A 22,628-nucleotide genomic window follows, 5' to 3' on the forward strand; every position below is an offset into this window, starting at 1 on the left:
GTAACTTTCTGTGACTTTACCAAAAAGTTTAAACCAATAAATGGAGCGCGCGGTGGGGGGAATATCCAGGAAAACTTCGGGCACAATTCGAGGAGGAGTTCTCCTGTGGAAGCCCAGTAAAAGTCGGGGGAATTGCGTAAAGGCGCATAATGCTCCTGCGTTTCAGTAGGGCTGGCGGAGGAGAAACACCCGCTGGACTGTTTCCTTTACGACTTAGACCTCAATCCACCATTCGGCGATTGGGACAATTCTCTATGGAAGAACCCCTGTTTCAGGTCGCTTCTCAAGCCTCCTAAAGGGGTCCGTGTTATTTCTTTCTCGGTTTTCCGAACTAACACTCTGTCCCCCAACTGGCTTACGGCAGTTAAAAAAATCAGCGCCATTCAGTCGACTTCAGCTGGAATGGCGCAGACTTCTCCCTTCCCTTTCTAAACCCCCGTTTAGTTTTGGGGGGTGGGGGCACTATTTATGGATTTCAGTTGTCTGAAACGCAAGCATTTTGGTTTCTCCGGGCTCCGTCGCCGGAACCCAGCTGTGAATGTGTCTCCTCTACCCACTCTTTCCGCGTTTCCTCGACGGCATAGATAGCAAAAGGGCGACAAACGGGCTTTTAGCTTAAGGAAACAGCCTGCACTCATCGCTGTTTACCTGTGCCTCTGAAGGGTCCTGCTTCCTGCATTGAGTTCAATGGGACTTACTCTCGGGGAAGGTTGCATAGGACTGCAGACCTCCTCCGGATCTGCAAGGGACGGACTTCGCTTCCATTTAAGGGGCGTCTAAAAACAAAAAACAAAATTGCCACATACAAGGAAACAGTGTATTGTATTCAGCTGCCTCTTACCCCCAAGTTCCCGTGGGGAGGGTGGCCAAACCAGGCGCGCTCTCATCCAAGCAGGCGGTGCAGAGGATGGCTGTTCAAGGGTGCGATCCTAAGAACATTGGCTATGGAAAGCGGGGGGACTTTGTGTGAGTAAAAATGGGCTGTCAGTGTTTGGAAACAGCTATTCCACCCCAAGAGGGTGGTGTGGAGGCGTGAAGTCTTATCCCCTTTATCTCCTTTTAAGCAGGGGGGGGGGGTGAGAGCCGAGAGCCACATAGGCCGAAAACCAGCCCAATGGCAGCTACGGCGGAGGGGGAAAAGCAACTTCATAACGCGATGGCCTCTAGGTAGCCTGTTTGGCGTTCTTCTGAATATGCTAACGCATAGATTGCCTCCAGTAATTAGAAGTTAGCTTCGCCGTAACCCCCCCCCCAAAAAAAAAAGGAGGGAGAGAGAAAAAGAGAGAGGAGCTATGTCAAAGAAGCGACGCCAGCAAACGCCCAGTTCTTGCCCAGGCATTTATGCCAAGCGATTAGGAGCAGTAAATGTGCAGAGGGTAGCAAACGAGAGACCCCGTGGTTGGAGTTTCCGGCGCTGCAGAACGTCAGGCTGTTTTTCCTGCTGCGGGGGAGGGGGGATGACAGTGACTTGACTCTACGCGGTGCCTTGAGACGCACCGACGGGCAAGGGCGATCTCCCTCTTTCTCGACATTTGCTGTTGCTTATATTTATCCGTTTTATTTTACCACCAAGGAATTTTAACTGGGCTCTTTTGGTAATGGGAGGCAAGGAAGGAACTGGAGGTCTTTTTCAAGCCAAGAACAATTACCAAACGCAGGAGTAGGAGATCCAGAGATGTGTACAAGTAACTAGAAGTACGTGCACATTTGGAAACGAGGAGTCGTGTTTCTCTAACTATGGAGGAACCCAAACTGTTCGTTGCGTGTTGCAATTTATTTGTAGTGTAATGGGGCTGGGGTTTGTTTTGGGTTTTTTTGCCTTTGTTTTGGTTTTAGAAAACGGAATGAACCCAAATCTCCCTGGTGTGGCGATTTCCTATTTTCAGGGAGGGGAAAATCCTCCTTGGAAGAATTAAAAGGGAGCGTTAAGTTAAAAGCAGCAACAGTCAAGCAAACAGGGGCGCATGAGATGAAAGGTGACCTTTCTTACAAAAGAAGCGCCTGCCCTGCCCTCAACAAAGGACCCGCTCCGGCGGAAAGTTCTCCTGCGCAAGCCTTACTGAAATGAATGGGAGCCAGGAAAGACTGTCTGATTGAGGGCGCCCCATTCATTTCAATGGAGCTGGCGCAGAATAACTTTCCGCCGGAGAGGTTCCTTTGTTATTGCTGCGTTATATAAATATAAATATATATACACATTCACCCGGCAATAGGCTCCATTGTACTTAAAAGAATGCATGGGCATATATAGGATTCCGGAGTGTGATCCTAGAGCGTGTATTTTATTTTATTTATTTATTTACGGCTATTAGCCCATAAAATATGTAGAGCGTGTTTACTCAGCAGTCTGTCCCATTGTGCGCCATTGGGCTCAGCCTCTGCTAAGCCTGCGTGAAAATGGCAAGAAAGCTGGAAGTTAGTGATCTGTCTCTCACAGCTCGGCTAAGCCCAAATACCTTGGCTAAAGCCAATTAAACAGAATGTTAATTTCTCGATGCAGCGTCTTTGAAGTCAATGGCTCTCCTAATCGCGTCTAAATCTAAGTAAATCGGCTTAACAGAGTTGTGGATGAGGCTGGAGTCCGAGCAAGCGACTCTGCCGGCGCTGTTCACGCTAGCCTGTATAACTCAAACTTTCAGTAGCTTTTTAAAAACTTCCTGAGCTGTTCAAACATTTGCTCTGGCCCAGTGTCGCCTACATTATTATTTTTTAAATATTAAAAGCCAATAAATGGGCGGAGGAGACGAGTGGGCGACAGAGCTGACACACTCACACACAAGCAATATGCGGATAAGGTCCCGAGTCCATTTCTGTCTTGCTAAACTGGCTGTATTGTGGAGTTGATAGCAAGCCGCTAGTCCCTACGACGTCCGTCGGAGAATTTCCACGTCAAAACCGCCTTCAAGAGGACAGGCAACAGAAGGGCAGCCTCCTAGCCCTCCCCAAATCAAGAGCTCTGCCTCGTCTGCATCAGACAAACGCTCAAGTCTCTCGGCTTCTCTCTGGGTGTGGAGCGCGGGGAGAACACGGACCTACCTCTTTGTATTTATTTCCGTATATATTTTGTATTTGCATTGCCATCTAAAAAAGATCCGCCTAAAACCATTATTTTGTACCTTTCTATGGCAAAGGTGCACAGACGGCAATGCCTTTATTAGGCCCAGCAAAACATGTCGCGAAAATAGAGAGGGAGCTTTGGAGGGAACTGTGTATCCGGCCATTTGTGAACTAAAGTTAGGGTGCGCTCGGAGAGAGAAAAAGGTGGTTTGATATTGGTTAGCTTCTTCTCTAAGCTCTTCGGGCAGAGAATTTGCCTTCCTCTGTAAACTGTGCGCTGGTTCCTGTAGCAGTCCTAACAGCATGACTACTACTAATTATTTAGTTGTCCTTTCTGGTTTGCAAGGGGTTGGTCTGGATGACCCTGGGGTCCCTTTCAGCTCAACAATGCTATGGTTCTGATTCGAATACTGAGTGCACAGAATGGCTGGGGGAAAAATGTGCATAGGTATCTTCCCCACTGTTTATTTTCTCCACGGGGAAACGTAATGGAACCTGGTTTTGGTGAAGCACAGCAACCCATAGAGAGGCCAAGACTGCGCGCTGCCTTTTGCGCGCTGCCTTCTTTCAGGAGAATGAGGTCAACCCGCTTACCAGTGCACGGCGCGGAGAGCAAATGGGCAGGTGAGGTCCGGAGAGGAGAGGAGGACTTGGGTGCTGGTGGTGAGGATGACCGCATGTGTGTGCAGGATGTCGTCGAAAGCCTGGTGTGGACACCGGGATTGGAGGTCTTCAGCTTGGACTGTGTTTCCTGACTCTGGGGGAACGTGGAAGATTGGGAGAAGGTCCGACGAAACGCGCACGGGATCGGTTGCGTGTCGTTCATAAGCCCCAAATGAGACCCAAGGAACAGATGTGTTGCGTGTTGGGTGGGGCAGCGTGGGAGCAGAGGGCTGGACAAAGGGCACGAATGGTCGCCTGGAGAAATGCATGTAGTTTCATACAAAAGCGGTTTTTAAAATTTCCCTTCAATATGGGAAGCCGGGGAGCATTCTATTTAATAATAATAAACGACCCAACGTGGGTTTCCCCCTCGCCAATGTCACGAGTCTGGAATTTAAAATTCCCTTCCCACACAGTGGAGAGAAAGAAAAAAACGTTAATTATATATAAAGGGTAGTAGTCGTAGTACTAGGTGTGGGGTGTCGCAATAATGCCTTTTATTCGACGCCTGGCGTGCAACCTGTTAACTCAGTAACGTCCCAGTCTTCACCGCGTGTGCTGCGTTTTCCAGTCCGAAGCAACTTTAAGTGGTCCTTAGTGATTAGATCCTGACTGCATTATTATTATTGTTATTGTTATTATTATTATTATTATTATTATTATTATTATTATTATTATTATTATTATTATTATTATTATTATTATTATTCTGCCACATCCCTCCAGGGCATGGCGGTCTCTCCCTCCGCGCCTTTTGATGGATAAAGAGACAAGTGGCGCTGATGGGAAGCTCTTTAATCCCTGTGAAAGCAGGTATTTGCAGTTTATGTCCCAGAAAGGTAAGCTTACATGGTCCAGGAGGAGCAGTCTATTCCTCCTGAAATGGCGAATTAAGGGACGGTGATCAAGGAACAGGCACAAATTCATCAGGAAACCCCACCACCCCAAGTTGACAGACCGTGGGGGGGGGGGTGGACTGAGAGACTTTATGGTTTAGAATATTACATAGCCCAGCATATTTTCCAGAATTTCCAGGGTCCTCGCTACAAAGCTGTAGCGGAGCCGAAGAAAGGTCTCGTTTCTAGAGTTAAATACTAGGTGAGTTGCATGTGTCTTGGTGCTTAAAATGCAGCTATTTTTGCTTGTCTTCAGTTATGTTCAGCTCTTTCTGCGTATCTTCAGCCGCTCTTGTGGAAAAAGAAAAAGGGTAAATCCATTTTGGCTGGCTGGGAGATCACCCTGAAAACCTGATGTGTACCCCCCTTCCCCCCTTCCCCAAATGAATTAAAGACAACCAGACAATACTGGCCTCTGCCTTCAGCGTCACGTCGAGGCACGCAAGAATGGTAACCCAGCAGCAGGAAGACGCCCATTGGGACCTGGAAGATCGCGAAGGTTGGGCTGGAGGAACGGCTGGAGAGGTCGCACGTCGAGGCCAAGCCTTCTAGGCCTGCGCACCACCAGCCTTGGCAGGTTTGCTCAGAAATCAGTCCCACTGAGTCCAAATGGGGCTTCCTTTTAGATAAGAGGTCACAGGAGCTCTCTCCTTCCTTGTCCTGTCCTCCTGGATTGCACCGCAACCGTGGTCCCTCACCCCCACCGCCCTTGTTTCTTTGCCGCAAACTTTTCGAAGGACGAGGAAGAAGCCAATGATTTGGCCAAATAAAATACAATTAAAAACTATTAAACGCAGTGACTCCGCTTAGATGCTATCCTGTGCGTCCCAATCGGTTCATGTTCGACTTTTATGCCGTACTGGGATGCTATACAAGGGTGCCCGAAGATGGGGGAAATGAGACGGACCCTTAATTCTCTTATTATTTTCCTTAATTCTCCGGCTTTGTTTTCCCTGGGTGCCCCCTCCCGGCGGAGTTCAAGCCGCTGAACACCGCCAGGCGGCGCTGTCCATTCCCTCCATAGCAAGACAGTGAAAGCAAAGGAATGAACTGCCACCTCTATCCAAATGTGGACTTTTGCTCTTTTTTTGTTGCGCGCGGGGGCGGGGGAAATTGAGAACTAGTTGTTTCTGTCTCTCTCCTTCCTTCCTTCTGTGTTTTGCATTGCTTTAGCTCCGTTTAAAGGGAGAAGCAACGGCATGACCTCTCACACTTCGGAAACAAGAGAAGTCTGGAACCAGATAAAAATCACATTTTGTTATTTTTAAATGGAGGGTAGGAATAGGAGTAATCCTTGATGTAATCGGAAGGGAACGAGTGCAGTATAAAAGGAGGGGAGGAAGATAAGAGTAGATAAGACTGAGGGACGGGGAGGAGGAAGAGGGGTTCCTCCCCTTCTTTCTATTCGAAATCTTCCGGGGAATCTCACTCCGAGGGGGCAGATAAAGCTGAATTTTCTATCCGAAGCAATTTAGGACTACAGGTGTTCAGAACAGATGTCATCTTATCAGAGATTCCTTGTAACAGATTTCCTTTCCACCACTTTTTGGAGATAGTGGATTTTTGTCTCGCCTTTTCAAAACAAGTTGCAAAAGTTTTGGGGAAGTACAAAGGTTTTGCAAATCCTAGTGAAGCAATGCAATGAAACCTAGAATTTATGTTCTATTTTTTATTTTTGGAGAGTGTGGTGTTGCGAAAATTCAGGCCAGAAAGGCGAAGATTGACATGAAATTACATAATTCCCCTCCTGGGGGGGGGGGACGGGGGACCGCCACCATAAACACTACAAACTAAGCAGCTACTTGTAGCAAGCTGAATTTGAGCAAAACTTCCAGAGGAAAAACGCTTCCCAATTTTTGTCTCACTCCACCCCTCCGCCAAAGAATAAAAGAATCCAGCCAGCCAATGGAGAAGCCCAGAGTGAGATCAACCCGGCTGTGCGCCAGATCTCCTAATTAAAACAATAGAAGTAAACCACTGAAAGATTCAATACGTTTCCTGCGTGTGCCCACCCAGGTCGTTGGGGCTGATTTGCTCCACATTTCACCTCTCTCCTTCCAAACTGTGCGGTCATATTCTCGAGATAAATAATTGCAAAGGTATTCCATTTCCACGCAACAGCTCACCCTCGCTCCCCAGACTCAATCTTCGTTCAGCGCTTTTGAGAGCTTTCATTTAATCCAACGGTCTCAGCGGTGAAGCGCATTTCTAGAGCTGAAGAAGTCGGCGAAACCGAGCGGACCTGCTTGCGTTTCACTTCGCCCCTAAATTTCGCCATGTAACGCAACACCTTTCTAGTGACCTATAAATGGTTTTATTTTTTTTAAAAAAGGGAGGTTGGAATTAAAACCAAAATAGGAGTTTAGGCGGGCGATAAAAAAGTTATACAAGTCGATTCTCCGGCACCCACGCACCAGTAAAACACAGAAGAGTTGTATCCATTTTAAGGCAAGCTCATTTAATGTATCGGGCTGTAATATTAGTGTTTTTAGAGAGCTGCGGAAGAGCGAGGAAGGCGGAACGAAATGAGACTAGAAAGCGTAGCTGTGTGGATGTTCTGTAATTGTTGCAGGATCTGCTCAACGCGAACCCACTTTTGAATCCCCTTTGCTCTTGACAGGCGAGAACTAAGCGCAGGTTTAATCGTCCTATTGAAACGAATGGGACAGGATCGTGCCCTTCCTAGTAAATTTTTTTGTTCAGCGATTCAGGCCTTGGCCTGCCGATACTTCCTTGGGGTGAATGGGTACCAAATCAAGTGAGTAGCCCTCCTCCATCCATAGTAATGGTGCTGTCCAGACTTACCGCACCAGCTTCACTATGTCTACTTGGAAGTAAGTCCTGTTGACTTCAGTGGGGCTTACTCCCAGGTAAGTGGGGTTAGGAGTGCAGCCCAAGTACTTAGCCCACCGAGCAGCTAAAATAGCCACTGAGATTCAAAGCAAACATGGGGTGGTCATTTTAAAAATCATAGGCGTAAAAGAGAGCCCAGCTATGGTGATGTTGCGTTGAGGAAAGCCTTTGGGTTTTTAAACCTTGACTGTTGATTTCTCTAGCCCTAAGCGTAAAGGCTCAATGCACCAGGAAGTTCTCCGGCGCAAAAGAGGATGCAGCTGAACGAAAGCCGTGCGTCCACACCCTTCTCCTTCAGCTCAGGCCTCATACATCTAAATGGAGTTAGGAGACGTTCCCGTCGGACAGAGTCCTTCAGACCCCCGACCCTCAATGGAAAAGCGGGCTCTGAGAGCACCTTTCTTGGAGATTTCTGCTACTGGTCAGTGTAGACAATCTGAACGGGACGGACCAATGGTCTAACGCGGTACAAAGCCGCTTCCTCTGTGTGTGTACACCTGTCCTTTCCAAGCAGTTTAGCTCCGTTCTGACGCGAGCGTGCCAATACGTTTCGTTCGAGTCATCCCTGACGAGTCAAATCATTCCTAGCTCGGCAGGTCTGACAGCCTTGAACAGGCCGACCATTGCGCTATAGAGAGCAATAAAGAATCCCTGCTCTGAGGTCTGAGGACCCCTCTCAGATCTGAGGGGCAGGTAAAGGAAGGGAGCTTTTCCTAGCACCAGAAGTCCGAACCCTCAGTGTGTATTCAAGGACAGACCCGCCAAATCTCCAAGGAGGGGCAGTCCCGGATTTACAGAAGGCGTCCTGGTTTCTGATTTGATCCCGGAATGTCCGACTTTACCAGGGTGTCCCTGTTTACATCGCAGAAATGTTGGAGGCGGGTATGGTAGGATGTCCCTCTTTTCATCAGAGAAATCTTGGAGGGTTTGGAGTTATGCGACTCCAGAGCTATGAAGATAAATAACTATATATACAAACTTTAGAAGACATCTGAAGGCAACCCTGCAGAGGGAAGTTTTTAAAAAAGTCAAATATTTTATTATGTTTTTATAGATGTTTGAAGCTGCCCAGAGGCATTGGGGCAACCCAGTCAGATGGGTGGAGTATAAATAATAATAATAATAATAATAATAATAATAATAATAATAATAATTAGGATGTCCCTATTTTCATTGGAGAAATGTTGGAGGCTATGTCATTTTTCAGGTCAATGTGCTGGGAATGGCAGCCTTAAGAATGAAGGGCATGATCTAACAGGAAGTTCTCCTGCTCATGTCTCACTTTGCCAAGAGCCAGCTCTCTCTCGTGACTCCCATTTATTTCAGTGGGAAGATGTCTGGGCAACATGCACTCCAGCTTGAGAAACAGTGCAATGAAATTGCAACTGGCAATTCTGCAAGGTAGTTGTTTTTAAACACGGAAATGACACACTTTCCACAAAATGCACCATTTTTTCTCACCTGCTGCCCAGAGTCCCACTGACTTTCCCCAAGGAACCCTCTGCTGCGAGGTATCCCGTTTTCCCCAGCTGCAATATTTTGTGCTGGAAAATGCTCTCTTTTTCCTTCCTCCAGCTAGCGGCACGTACAGCTGAGTGAGCGTTAAACATTTATTCATCCATTTATTCATTCATTTAAAACATTTGTAGCTAAGTGCTGGGAAACGGTTATTTTTCTCACCATGGAAGTGCTACTTTGAGGAGGGTGTGTGTGTGGATCACTTGGCAATAATCGTGCAAGCAGTGGTGAATTATGCTGTACGCATCATCTGGAAACACCCTTAGGGTCTTTCTCTGCACAATGACCGCCTTCCCTTTTGAAAGCACGTTTCTCAGTTTGTACCACTCAGCTTTCATGCCTTCCCTCAGGAAGGCCCTATTGCTTGAGGGGTATTGAATCTGCCTGTCAGGAATTCCAGGAACTGAACCACTAAGCTCAGGGGAGGGCCCAGCTTGCTGAGGCGCCAGGGTTTGCATCTGTGGTCAGTCCCTGCAATTGTCAGGCAGTATAATGCCTCTGGATTGGCTGGGCCTAGTGCTGAGGTAGCCCCTGCCCTGCCCAGCAAAAACCTACCATAATTGGTTTAGCAAATGGTGAAAATGCAGGCAATTAGAGCTGGCCCAAGACATTTTGGCACCCGAGGCGAACCACAAAATGACAACGTCCCTCCCTACCAGGGAAGAAGGAGCGAGTGACGATCTACATTGGGAACAAGGGGAGGGTGAAGATCTACATCAGGATGTGCTGCCCCTGGAGATCCTGCCACCTGAGGGAGTCACCTCATTTTGCCTCAAGGTTGGGCTGGCCCTGGGGAGGATTTTGCACATTGTGTGTGTGTAGGGAAGCAAAATTTCCTGCATGTATCAAGCTTCCCCTATACCTTTGGCAGTGGCAATTGTAGCAGTCCCTCTTATCCTTTCTTAAAACTTCTGTGGCAATGGTAGTGGCTGATGGTCCTTGGCTACCATTGTTTCCTTCCAGAATGCTCCTGGAGTATGACATAGCATCATAACATAGCATTAGTCTGAAAGGGTGGGAAATGGAACCCACGCTCCCCTTGGTTCAGCTAGAGGCTGGTCCATTAGGGCAAACAGCCCCCACCTACCTGTCTTCTTATTTACAACCAATCAAGGGGACTCTGCCTGCCATTGGCTCTAGCTGTACCTACTGTGGGTCTCCCTGACTTTTGCCCAACCAGTCCCACTCCTGCTCAGCTTTAATAAATACTAGCTGCCTGACTTTCTGCCCTGCCCTCTTCAATGACACTGTGCTTCCTGCGCTTCATTGTCCAGCTTCCTGACAAAATAATCCATTCGGGTAAGGCCTGCTATTGCCCCTACACTGCCACTATTGCACGCTTAAAGACAAAAAGGACAACTCTTCCAGAATTCACATTTACTTATATTGTGATTAAAAGGGGAAATTTGGCATCATAGATATGGCGTTTGTACAGCTGGTGCCAAGGGTGGCAGGATGGGTAAATAACCACCCCCAAAACTGCTGGCTCCCTCTGTCTGAATTAGAAATACGGAAAGGTTTGTGTCTGCGAAGGTTGGAACAACATAAGAACACAAGCCAACCACAGCACTGCCATGAGAATCTGCCTCAACCCTTCCTTGCCCTTTTCTTTTCTTTCTAGACCTTTTTCTTTGTAGAGCTTCTCTGAGATTGAGATGCAATTGGAGGCCACAGGCAGAGTTCCTCCACCCTTGCTCCATCACATTCAGTTAGCAACCAGCAGCACTGACGCCTAGAGACACTGGCATGTGCCAATGACACCATCATTGCTAGTCAGGGCCTAGGGGCCTCTCGGCATCGACAGGGATGCCCAGAATCAGACAGACCCGACAGGGGAATCCAGTCACATTAAAAAAGAAGAAGCTAAGAATTCATGAAATCGTCCTTGTTTCCTGAATGGTAACAGCCTTGTTTGTTCCAGCTCTGATGAGCACCTGTAACTTATAGCCGCAGGCATATTTGAGGGTGCACTCCTGCTGAAAGCCCTATCGGAGTCCAAAACCTTGTCATTTCTATGGATTTCCCTAGAATGCCAGAATTTGACGACAACCAGGAAGACCTTCCACCAGCTCCATCTGTCGAGGACTGCACCCTTTTCACTCAGATTCTAATGTGACCGAATCACTCAGTAATTTGTAATGCAAGGAGCTCTCCGTGGGATTGTCCAGAAGGTGCGGCTGTTGTAGAACTTTGCAGTATTGGTGGGCATGGCCCCTGCTTATGTTGAAATGAGATAAACAGTGCCGCTGTGCATGTACAATGTTGGGGGTCCTCAGTGGGTCGCCTTGGGCCAGTCATTGTTGTGGTCTCTCACCTCAGAGGGTTGTTTTTGAGGATAGAACGGGGAGGCAGAAAACCATGCACACCTTGAGCTCCTTGGAGGGAAGTTGGGCTATAAATTTATAGGGACAAAGAAAGTGGATTTTAGATAAGCTGGGTTCTGATCCCTCTCTTGTTCAAAGGCTTTGGCTTTGCAAACCGTGTTGCTCACACTGCAGTCACTTGCATGCTTGCTGAGATACATGTCTCACTAAGTTCAGTGAGACTTATTTACCCCATAGTAAGTATGTTTAGGATTGCAGTCTTTCTTCAAAGACTTTGAAGGACAGCTTTCTGCAGGGTTTCCTTTGCCCTGGAAAGGGCTCTCTGCAAGTGGACTGTGTGAAAACCACTGTTCTGAACAAAACATGCACGGATTGCCTTGGTACCTTTGCCCTTGCTATGTTCTCTGTGACTCAGATAGAACCCGTTTCCCACCTTTGAAATCCCCAGTGTCTGTTCTCTGATTATGTATATGGAGAATGGGAGCTGCTGGATCCTGGCCCCTCTAGAAAACTTGCTCTCAGTAATGTTCTGAGGCAGGGAGCCATGCGCTCTCTTTTTGTGCAAGCTCCTGCATTTCACTCTTACAATAGCTGCCTTTCAATGATGGGTGAAGTGATTCATATGTATTTTTGTGTGTGTGAGTAAGTAACCGAGCCCTTAGAGCACTGCTGAGTGATTTATCATCAATATAAACCATCATTTAGGAAGTCACTAGGAAGACTGGGGTGGGTGGGAGGTGGGTAGAGAGAAGACCTTCCAGCTTGAAACCATATAAGTAAAACAAACAGGAAAGAAGGAAGGGGAGAAAATATTTGGGCACATGTAGCTCCTCTGAGAGGAAAAGCAAAAATGACTTTGAAACAAATAAATATTTCCAACATCAAATACCAGTCCATTTGAATAAAACACCTAAAAGCTAATAGATAGGGCTCTATCATACAACTTGCATCACACAAAGGAACAGAACCCAGAATGGAGCTGTGTAGATCAGAGGTTCCAAAAGCAAGGCAATAAACTTGTACTGTAAGTTAACTACAGTATACAGAGGATTCTTAAAAATTGCCTGGTCTTTCCTACTGAACACAAGGAGACATGCCTAAGCCTCTTTCCCAAGTTTTCACATTTTGCAATTGCCATTTGGTAGTGGTGGTGGATACTTCAACATCTATCCACAGTTGGTTGTGGTTGCAGAAAAATAACTTCCAGTGACTACCTGATATCAGATGAACTCATGATGGGTAAGATGCATCCTGGTTACTATGGGGGGAAGGAGGGGCAAACTAGAGATTCCAAGGACTCATTATCAAGGTGGATGTCAGCATCGCCCTAGAGCCAGTGTGCCAACTGGACTCATGTACCTCAACCCCGACTGGGCTAGGCGAGCTGGGAAGCACCGCCAGAGACCTCCTTCTCACAGGAACAGGTCACAGTGCTGTGGACTCACAGCTCAGAGCTGAGAGCACCGGATTCACTGTCTCAATAATACAGTCGTTGCGCAGCAGAGTTTTGCAGAGTCTTGCAGAGTATAAACCACTCGGAGAGCAGCTCTGTAGAATATCTTCCTTTTATTCTGTAACTACAACTATGATACAAAACTATATACAGAGCTGAATATTCTAAGCATAAATCAATGCTACACTGAGAGTCTGCAGCTGCACTTAGCAGCAATCTTATCTCTAGAATCTCTGACACTCTCACTTTCTCCGATACACTGACTGACTGACTCTCACTCACACACACACAGATATGTTGCTGGGCAGAATAAGTAGATAGGCAGGACACGCCTCCTCCTCTCTGGAGAGTCAGCAGAGACCATCAGGAGATCATCAGGAGATTCTTGGGTATGGGAGGGGTGAAATCTCCTCATCGGAAGCAGGAAAAGGGGACAACAGCTGCCCTTTAAGACCCCAGGGATTCCTATTGCCTGGTGTCCCAACAATTAACTCCTCTATCTCAGTTCTGATTTCACTCTTTGGCTAAAAACACTGTCAGGCAGGATAATTGCTTAGAAGGTGCCTGCACACTTTGTTTCATAATTTCCTTTCTAGGAGGGATAGATTCTATTTTATAGCAAAAGTCAGAGGCCCCTGTTGGCTGTGGCTCTGGTACCCTGTTTTCCCACTGAAAGTGGCAGCCTTCTGCAGCTGCCATTCTTTTTTTAAAACAACAACAACAACAACAACAACAACAACAACAACAACAACATGGTAGACTAGTCTTCAGCATATTGCTTAGTTTGGCCTTACAGTGCAGGGATCTGCAGACTGAGGTTGCTGGTTTAGGCACTTAAATGAAGCCCAGGCTGCAGACAGGCTAAAAAAAGGGATGTGGTGTTATGCTGATGGGGACCTGCTGAGCTTAATGGAACAAGGTAAAAAGGTAAAGGTAAAGGACCCCTGACCGTTAAGTCCAGTTGTGAACGACTCTGGGGTTGCGGCGCTCATCTTGCTTTACTGGCCGAGGGAGCCATCATACAGCTTCTGGGTCATGTGGCCAGCATGACTAAGCTGCTTCTGGCAAACCAGAGCAGTGCACAGAAACGCCGTTTACCTTCCCGCCGGAGTGGTACCTATTTATGTACTTGCATTTTGACATGCTTTCAAACTGCTAGGTTGGTAGGAGCTGGGACTGAGCAACGGGAGCTCACCCTGTCATTGGGATTCGAACCGCTGACCTTCCGATCGGCAAGCCCTAGGCTCAGTGGTTTAGACCACAGTGCCACATGGGCTATTAGCTGCAAAGAACATGATAAAGGGGAAAATATGCTTCTTGCTCTGGGAACATCATGATCAGGGGACAGGTTGGGTCCCAAAGGGCTCCTTTATTTTCTTCCACATGGCTGCCATCATTGGCATGGGTTCAAATCCAGGCACTATAATCCCTCATACTGGGCTGAGTGATCTCCACAAAAAGAGTGTGCTAGGCAAAGAGACAAACTGCACCTCCATGTCTGTGCAAGCAACAGGTCCTAATGACAGGCGTTTTGCTAGTTCTTGTGAAACTAGAAGTAGCATTATGGTATAATAACTCAGTCTCTGGTGTATGTGCACACAATTTAGGATAGACCAAAAATGAGAACAATCGTCATACAAAATCAGACTGAAAGGAGGGAGCTGTGCTACTTGCAAGATGGGAAACAATTACTGCATCATAACATTAAAGTCTATTGTCTCTTAAATGCTGTAGTCATTTGTCTAACACTATCCAAGCCTTATTGTAGCACTCATCTTTGATGAGGGACTTCTCTCTTCTTTTCAAATGTGTAATTCTCTAATATGTTCCCCTCCCCCGGCCCTTGTTGCTGTCTGTTAAATTTGTAAATCAGAGGGAGGAAAGAGGGATTAAATTGCTGAGGTGTACAAAAACAGAGGAAGAAAAATGTATTTTTCACATGACAGAAACTGGCTCCAAGGCCCGTTGAAATGACTGGTAGCTGCACCAATGGCCCATTCATTTCAGCGGTTTGGGTTTGTGCAGGAGAACTTATTGGAGGATTGTGCCCTCATTAATCCATGCTTTTGTGTCCATGCAGCAGGGCAGGACCTTCTCTGGAATAATGAGATGGTATTCTTCTTTCATCTGCAACAGAAAAGGATGGCATTTGGAGTTTAACTGCATCAGCAGAAGTTTGAACCGAACACTGAATTCCTGCTGGAGAAGCACACTCTATTTTTGGATGTAATCACATTGAGTTTAGGGGGGTATAATAATAATAATAATAATAATAATAATAATAATAATAATAATAATAATAATAATTTGTATACCGCTCTATATCCATAGATCTTAGGGTGGTTCAAAACATAAAATTACAGTATAAAAACAAAATACGTATATGATAAGAACAAAAACAAGTCAATAATTCCCCCTTCCACAAGACATTTAAAAGGGCACCAGATGTCAATCAGCCAAAGGCTAAGTTTATTAAAGGAATACAGTGGTACCTTGGGTTAAGAACTTAATTCATTCTGGAGGTCTGTTCTTAACCTGAATCTGTTCTTAACCTGAGGTACCACTTTAGCTAATGGGGCCTCCTGCTGCCGTGCCGCTGCCGCTGCACAATTTCTGTTCTCATCCTGAAGTAAAGTTCTTAACCTGAGGTACTATTTCCAGGTTAGCAGAGTCTGTAACCTGAAGCGTCTGTAACCTGAAGCGTCTGTAACCCGAGGTACCACTATACATGCTTGATAGAACAGATCCTAGTTCTAACTACGTTGGAGAGACAAAGTTCTGTGCTCTCAGCAGCAGACATACAAACATGTCCCCAAGGTAAGGATGAAGGAGGAACAGGAAATGAGGTCAGCAAGAGTATAACCTTAGGGAAGGTTAGCACAGGTTACATCAGAAAGGGCAGTCTGGGAAACTTGGAGGTTCCTTTCTCTATCTACTCTTTCCCATTGCAAGTAGAGTTGCGTCCCAACACTTCCATAAGAAACAGGGGAAGGAGGATATTTATTTATTAGTAGTTAGACTTATACCCCAACCTTTCTTACAAGATGGAGCTTAAGGAAGCTTATGAAAAACAGAAACAGGTATGCGTGACACACACACATACCCCACCATAGGATAATATCCTGTTAGGATATGCCCCATTTTAGGAGAAAAGCCAACACAAAAATGAGTAACTCAAAGGCAACACAATATATAAAAATGTATGAAATATCAGCTGAATGATAACAACACCACTCTGGAATTCCAAAAAGACAGAGATGAAATCCAATACAAGACAGCGATGAAAATCCAATACCAAACTGAAACAGTGAACTTCAAAAGTCACGTTGGAAAATGTCGATACAAAAGATGCCCAAAGGAGAATATAATCTACTTCAGCGATTGTGGCCGGCTCTTTGGACTTTCACGCTCTTCCTTCTCCCACACCATTGCCCTGTGGCCTTTCCTGGCCATTCCCACTTGGGACATGGGTGACACTGTTGTGTTCATTTCTTTTTTCTTTCTCTTCCTTCTTTTATTTTCCTTCTACCCGACTGTTCTGCTCCTTTGATGTTCTCTTTTGTTGTGTGCGTACATGTGTGTGGCTGGATGGATAAAGGACTCAACTAGAGACAATGTGCATTTTTTTCCTCTAAAGCAGGGGGTCAATTTTGGAGTAGGACAAAATTGTTGTGGCAATACTGGAAGGGAAGAGTGTGGGATCAAGGAAGATTTTTTTTTTTAATAATACAATGAAACTGTTTAAAGCAACTTTTATGGATCAATACTTTTGCATTAAAATTTAAATTTAATTCTGAGGGACTTTCTCTTTGCCACATCTGGTGGTCCTGTGGAGAACCTAGCTGTCTTCTGAAATGGAGCAAAGATCTAGGTGGTCGAAATGGTCTAGGCTACACCTCTCCTGTCTGCAAGAGCCTGATGAGCAACCTGTTTTGTTGTTGTCGTTTGAGAGCTTGAAGCAATGCAATAGCAAGGATGGTTGATGGAACATCAATGGAGAAAGACTAGCGATGAATCTACTGGCTGGACTTCAGCAGTCCTGAAGAAGACAAGATAAGATGTACCGAAAAATCTTTAATTAAATCCTGAAAAAGCTTTAATTAAAGTTTGTCCTAGTATGAACTGATTCTTTCTGTTTCTGCTAGTTGGTATGCCACCCACTTTTGATTTTTGTTTAGTGGTTTTTTAAAAAGATAGTGAATTATCATTCTGTGTGGGTGGAAAGGTGGGCTAAACACATTACAAATAATCATTTAATATTATTTAACTGTTCCTTCTTCACCTTCTATTCCTACAGCTCAACCATGCCACCCTGCTGCCTTTTGGGAGGTTCATAGACCTAAGCCAACACAAACAACTGTACACCCTGAGGAATGCTGTTTTTCCAGAGTTTCCAAATGCTTGGAGAGGAGTTGTGTAGACATCCATGCAACTGTATGTGCAGGGGTCTTTTCAGACAGTGCAATGAATGTATACATGTCCGGGACACAGACTGCCAATGTGATGGCTCCCTGCATTCATAGTAAAGGTAAAGGTAAAGGGACCCCTGACTGTTAGGTCCAGTTGTGAATGACTCTGGGGTTGCGGCACTCATCTCACTTTATTGGCCGAGGAAGCCAGCGTACAGCTTCCAGGTCATGTGGCCAGCATGACTAAGCCGCTTCTGGCGAACCAGAGCAGCGCATGGAAACGCCGTTTACCTTCCTGCCGTAGCGGTACCTATTTATCTACTTGCACTTTGACGTGCTTTCGAACTGCTAGGTTGGCAGGAGCAGGGACCGAGCAACGGGAGCTCACCCCGTCACAGGGATTCGAACCGCCGACCTTCTGATCAGCAAGTCCTAGGCTCTGTGGTTTAACCCACAGCGCCACCTGCGTCCCTCCAGGACACAGACTGCCAATGTGATGGCTCCCTGCATTCATAGTATATTCAGTAAAAATGTCCTGAAAGGACTTAGCCTTGCCTGTTGGCCCCCACGTAGCTAAGAGGCCAGCTTCTCCCCCCAACCCCAGTTGAGCTGGCAAAGCTAGGACTGCTGTTTCTCTCTAACAGTCTGAGGGACAGTGCATGGATGTTTTGCTTTTATTTATATAGGGGTCTCACATATAAAGTACAAAGCGGCTGCTTTGCTTTGCTTCATTTATTTTTCAAAAGAATCACAGTGACCGAAACTAGCAAAAAAAGGTTGGATGACGGAAATGTAACAGCTGTAACCTCACCACCTTAGGAGCAAAAGGTTTATGCGGTATGGACAGGAAAATACAAATGTCAAGCCAAGGTGGTTAAGCTGGGAGGGGAGAAACAAGCCTTTATGTTTAAAAGACCTCCGTTTTGTCTTTCTTGTATGAAAAATGAAGAACTAGAAAGAGATTCTTCTTTCCTTCTTTTTGAAATGGCAGGCTCTTTTTCTCCTGTGGACTAGCCCTCCCCCCCTTTTTTTGCAGACTGTGCTGGAGTGCATGATGGAGTGCTGTCAAACCAAACAACTATCTGTCTTGTCTGTTCAGTGCTTTTTCCTGTCTCTAATATTGAACCTGCCAGTGATCCTGAACACACAACATATCAAAGACACTGCTTTTTATTTTTTTAGAGCTCATCTTCCTCCAAGGGATAGGAAGCTCTGAGCAGTCTGTACAGGGGCACTTTCACCCGGAGGTGAGGAAGCTTGGGAGATCTATTGCATGGAAATCTGTTTACATGAGGCTAAGCCTGGTCCCCTGTGAGGCTGAAGACTCTCCTCCAGACTGCCAGGCGAAAGAAGCTTTTGCCAAACCAGGAGGGGGGGGGGGGAGACGGTTCTTTCCTTTTCCTTTCACATTATGTATGTGGCCACAGAGAGGTTAGGCTGGCCTCAAGCAGAGCCAGGGCTTTTTCGGCTGTGGCTCCGATCTGGTGGAACGCTCTGCCATAAGAGATTAGGGCCCTGCGGGACTTGACATCTTTCTGCAGGGCCTGCAAGACAGAGCTGTTCCACCAAGCCTTTGGCCAGGGCACAGCCTGACTCCCTCCTTTGGCAATCTTCACAGAACTCTAGCCCAATGGTTGCCATCAATTTGATTTGAAGTAATTTTTTAATGAAATGATTTTAGAATCATTTCTCAGCTGGGGAGGGCGGGATATAAATAAAAATTTATTATTATTATTATTATGAATGTGGGCACAAAAAGGCAACGTTGAGCAAATAGACCCAACTCTGTGATCTGCTCAATTACTGTCTATCATGCAGATGTGGATGGTTATTTGGGCACAGAAAGTCAAGGCAGTTATACCTGAAAAGGAGCACTGTTCAAATTCCAAAACCTGCCCACTATTAGAACTAGAAAAGCATGGACCAAGGCATCAGATTATCCATGAGAGGAAGTGGAATGAGGGTGGAGGAAGGCATATTCAACTTTGCTGAATTGACCAGCCATTATGAGTGACAGGTGGATTGATAAAAGGAAGCTACTGCAGGCCTGGACTAGAAGTATTGCAAGTGGCTTGTTCTATAAAACGTCTTGGAAGCCAAATGTTCCTTCTGTGCATTTGAAGCAAATGATATTTCCTAATCCACTTCGAGTGTGCTTTGTCCTGAAAGGAGGCACATAAGCCTTATAAGCAAACAAAACATTTTAATGGACTAGAAACTTCTGTTGATTGGTATGCAGGAAACTCTTCCAGAATACATTTTTTCCTTTTGTTAAAATGAAACTGGTGTGACTCAGCCTGACTGTCTGAAACCCACTTCGTTTGTACATTTCTTGACATGGTTGTGGCAGTCTCTGCTTTGGATAGGCACGAAAACATCTGCCCATGTGGTTTCGCTTCCTGACATATGCATCATCTTGTAAGCTTTCTAGGAAACCAAACTGTGTGGGTAGAAGCCTCTCTCTCTCTCTCTCTCTCTCCCTCCCCCCCCCTCTCTCTGCAAAGGTGCTATCCTTGTGTGCACACACTCATAAATACAAAATCTACTGGTGGGAGGAACATGAGGGTATGTTGGGGGTGTGACTACAGCCAAGGTCAGGCTGGATTCTAATACAGTGGTACCTCAGGTTAAGTACTTAATTTGTTCTGGAGGTCCATACTTAACCTGAAACTGTTCTTAACCTGAAGCACCACTTTAGCTAATGGGGCCTCCTGCTGCTGCTGCCGCGCCGCCAGAGCACAATTTCTGTTCTCATCCTGAAGCAAAGTTCTTAACCTGAACCACTATTTCTGGGTTAGCAGAGTCTGTAACCTGAAGCGTATGTAACCTGAAGCGTATGTAACATGAGGTACCACTGTACCTCAAAAAGTCATGCTATGCTTTAGAAAGCAAGATGGGCTTTTCAGTGAGCTCTTGGGGGCAGTGGTGGAGCTTCATGCTCTGGCACCAGGGGTGGTGGTGGAGAGCAGGCGGGGGAGGGGCTGGCACGCATCCTGGGGGCGGGGTGCCCAGCGCGGGCAGGGGGGCAGCCGCGATGGCACCCTGGGGATTGCACTGCCGGGGGCGGTGCGCTCCCCCCTCACTCCTCTTCCTCCACCAGTGCTTGGGGGCGGTGTAAAAGGTGTGATTCCATCCACTGTGCTATAATACAGTTGCCATTCATTTTATAGAGGCCTGACAAGTAACTCTCTGATGCACTGCGGTCTCCATTTCTGCTAGGGAAGGAACTGGCCTTGCACTGACTGTTGCCTTATTATATAAAAGATATATATATGAGAGAAACTACTTCAGTTCCCAAGAAAACATCCCACTTAACAGGGAATCCATAATGCTAAACATGTTTGTTTAAAGAACTACATTACTGCTACATATTATAAGTGAGCGGCTTGAGTCACACATTGCAATTAGCAGATTGGTCATAAGTAATCTATCGAGCACATTGGAATGCCAACAATTGATCGCTTACTGGTATTTCCTTTAATCATTAGTTTGCATTGAGTACCGTAAATAGAATTTTAACATCATAAAGCAGGCCAAAATTTACCCCTCTCTATGTATTGCAGTAATATGTGGCGGTAACAAATATCCATGTAATCAACTGCTTTCAGATCCAAAAATGGAAGCACACAAATGTTTTCCTGAAATGCAGACAGACTCAGTGAGGTGAACTGCTTGCTAATCAGCTACAAAGAAGCATTATATTTACTTTTTTAAACTTCCACCATTCTTCCTAGGGAACTCCAGATCGAGAATATCCAATGTTTTTTTGCATTTAGTCTTCACGGCATTCCTGGGAGGTAGGTTAGACAGTGACTTACCAAAGGCCATTTGGTAATTTCATAGCTGAGCAAGGAAGTAACTCCCCAGCCCAACCAAGAACGGATAACTCTTTAGACCAGTGGACATTCTTACAGCACACTTAATATTGCAAATCCAGGTTCTTTTTTTTATGGATCTGTCAGGTGCTGGTGTGGTTGCTCGAAAGCACACAGGCAAGACTCCAACCTGTCTTTTCCAGGCTTTATTATCTGTACAAAACTATTTACAGTGCAGAGCGTCGCAAGTCCATGTCTGCTCAGTCGCTAGCAGAATCTGGGAGTGGGCGGTCCTTATACCTTCCCCAGCATAACAGTCGTGTGACCCCCATCCTTCTCCTCCCCTCTCTGCGCGCAAACCTACTGCGCAGAGTGGGTGTTGGCAAAGGGGGACTTGCCTCCCCTCCGCTTTGCTCAGGCTCGGTGTTGAGGCTCTCCCTAGCATCTTCTGATTCCTGTGCCCCTTCCCCACTGGAGGTGGGGCTTCCCTCCTCGCCAGAGGAAGAACTGCTTCGCAAGAACTTCGGAGGCTCCCTGTAACACAACTGCCCTTCCACCTCTGAGCTGATGGCAGTTCCCTGACAGGATCATTTTGAGAGATGTCACCAGAACTACTTCTGTATTATCACCCACCCTAAACATTTAGGATGGAATGAAGAAACAAATAAAATGAAATAAATATTGGAAGAATTTATGTTAGGCTGGCTTCTTGCTTAGGTGTCGTTTTATTTATTTATTTATTTATTTATTTATTTATTTATTTATTTATTTATTTATTAAAGTTTTCTTGGTTGACAAAGGTATGTGCAATGTCTCTTTTTTCAAGTTACATTTTCCATAGGTCAATTTAATTTGTTGAGATGTTAGGGTTACATTAGGAAGAAAAGAAGGGAAGAGGTGGAGGGGGGGGGAAAGGCGAGTGGGGGTGGGGGTGGGAGGCGATGTGTCTAATTTGCTTAATGTATGTGTGGGGTTTTGTGTCAGCGTCGTTTGTGCGGGTTCTCTTTGCTATTCGCTTGTGTTCCTTTGGTGGTGAGAGAGGTTGGGGTTGGCCTTGGGTGTGGTTGTTTGTTTGTGATTGGCTGTGTTGAACTTTGTTTTCGTGTGTGAGTGGGGTGTGTGTGTGTTTTTGAATCAGGTTAGCCATATTGATTCATATGTTGTTGGTGGATTCTTGTCATTGTCTTGTTGGGCTGTGTATGTGATAAAGGGGAGCCATACCAGGGCGAAGGCGTCTTCTATTTATCCCCGTGTCAGTTTCAGTTTATTGGTTAATTTTTCTAGTAAGGCTGTTTCCCATACTATTTGGTACCATTGGTCCATGCTTACTCCTGACAGGTCTCTCCAGTGTCTGGCTATGATGTTTCTGGTTGCTGAGAGTAGGCGGGTTATGAGTTCTTTGTGTTGTTCTAGAATGTTGGCACTGAGTTGAAAGCAATTTCTCTCCCCCACATGTGGTGTTGGCAATGTCAAAAGCTCTCTCCTTTTCTTAGGAACTTTTTGGCATGCCTTGCAAAAATGGTTCACCAAACACCAGAATTGCCCTCGCTTGCCACCACTCTCAATAATCTTCACTTGCTGTCTGTAGCATCATCACACACGTAGTATTAAAACACACTCTCCGATTGTGTGGAACTATC

The 22,628-nt window shown here is 45.9% G+C and overlaps 2 long non-coding RNA genes across 3 annotated transcripts; one reads left to right on the forward strand and one right to left on the reverse strand.

Moving 5' to 3' along the window:
* Positions 1 to 666: 666 nt before the first annotated feature.
* LOC308585883 lies at positions 667 to 14,939 on the forward strand. The gene is made up of 3 exons (XR_014007665.1): positions 667 to 966; positions 11,016 to 11,158; positions 14,845 to 14,939. It is a non-coding gene; the product is annotated as an uncharacterized lncRNA (long non-coding RNA).
* LOC308585859 lies at positions 14,668 to 21,114 on the reverse strand. Of its 2 annotated transcripts, XR_014007640.1 has the most exons (3): positions 20,992 to 21,114; positions 15,628 to 15,734; positions 14,668 to 14,891 (listed from the first exon to the last, which is right to left on the reverse strand). It is a non-coding gene; the product is annotated as an uncharacterized lncRNA (long non-coding RNA). The 2 variants fall into 2 exon arrangements; XR_014007641.1 differs by having other exon boundaries at positions 14,668 to 15,734.
* Between the last annotated feature and the right edge of the window lie 1,514 nt (positions 21,115 to 22,628).

The sequence above is a fragment of the Podarcis bocagei genome, assembly GCF_964188305.1.
Source record: "Podarcis bocagei genome assembly, chromosome: 4".
NCBI classification, from domain to species: domain Eukaryota; kingdom Metazoa; phylum Chordata; class Lepidosauria; order Squamata; family Lacertidae; genus Podarcis; species Podarcis bocagei.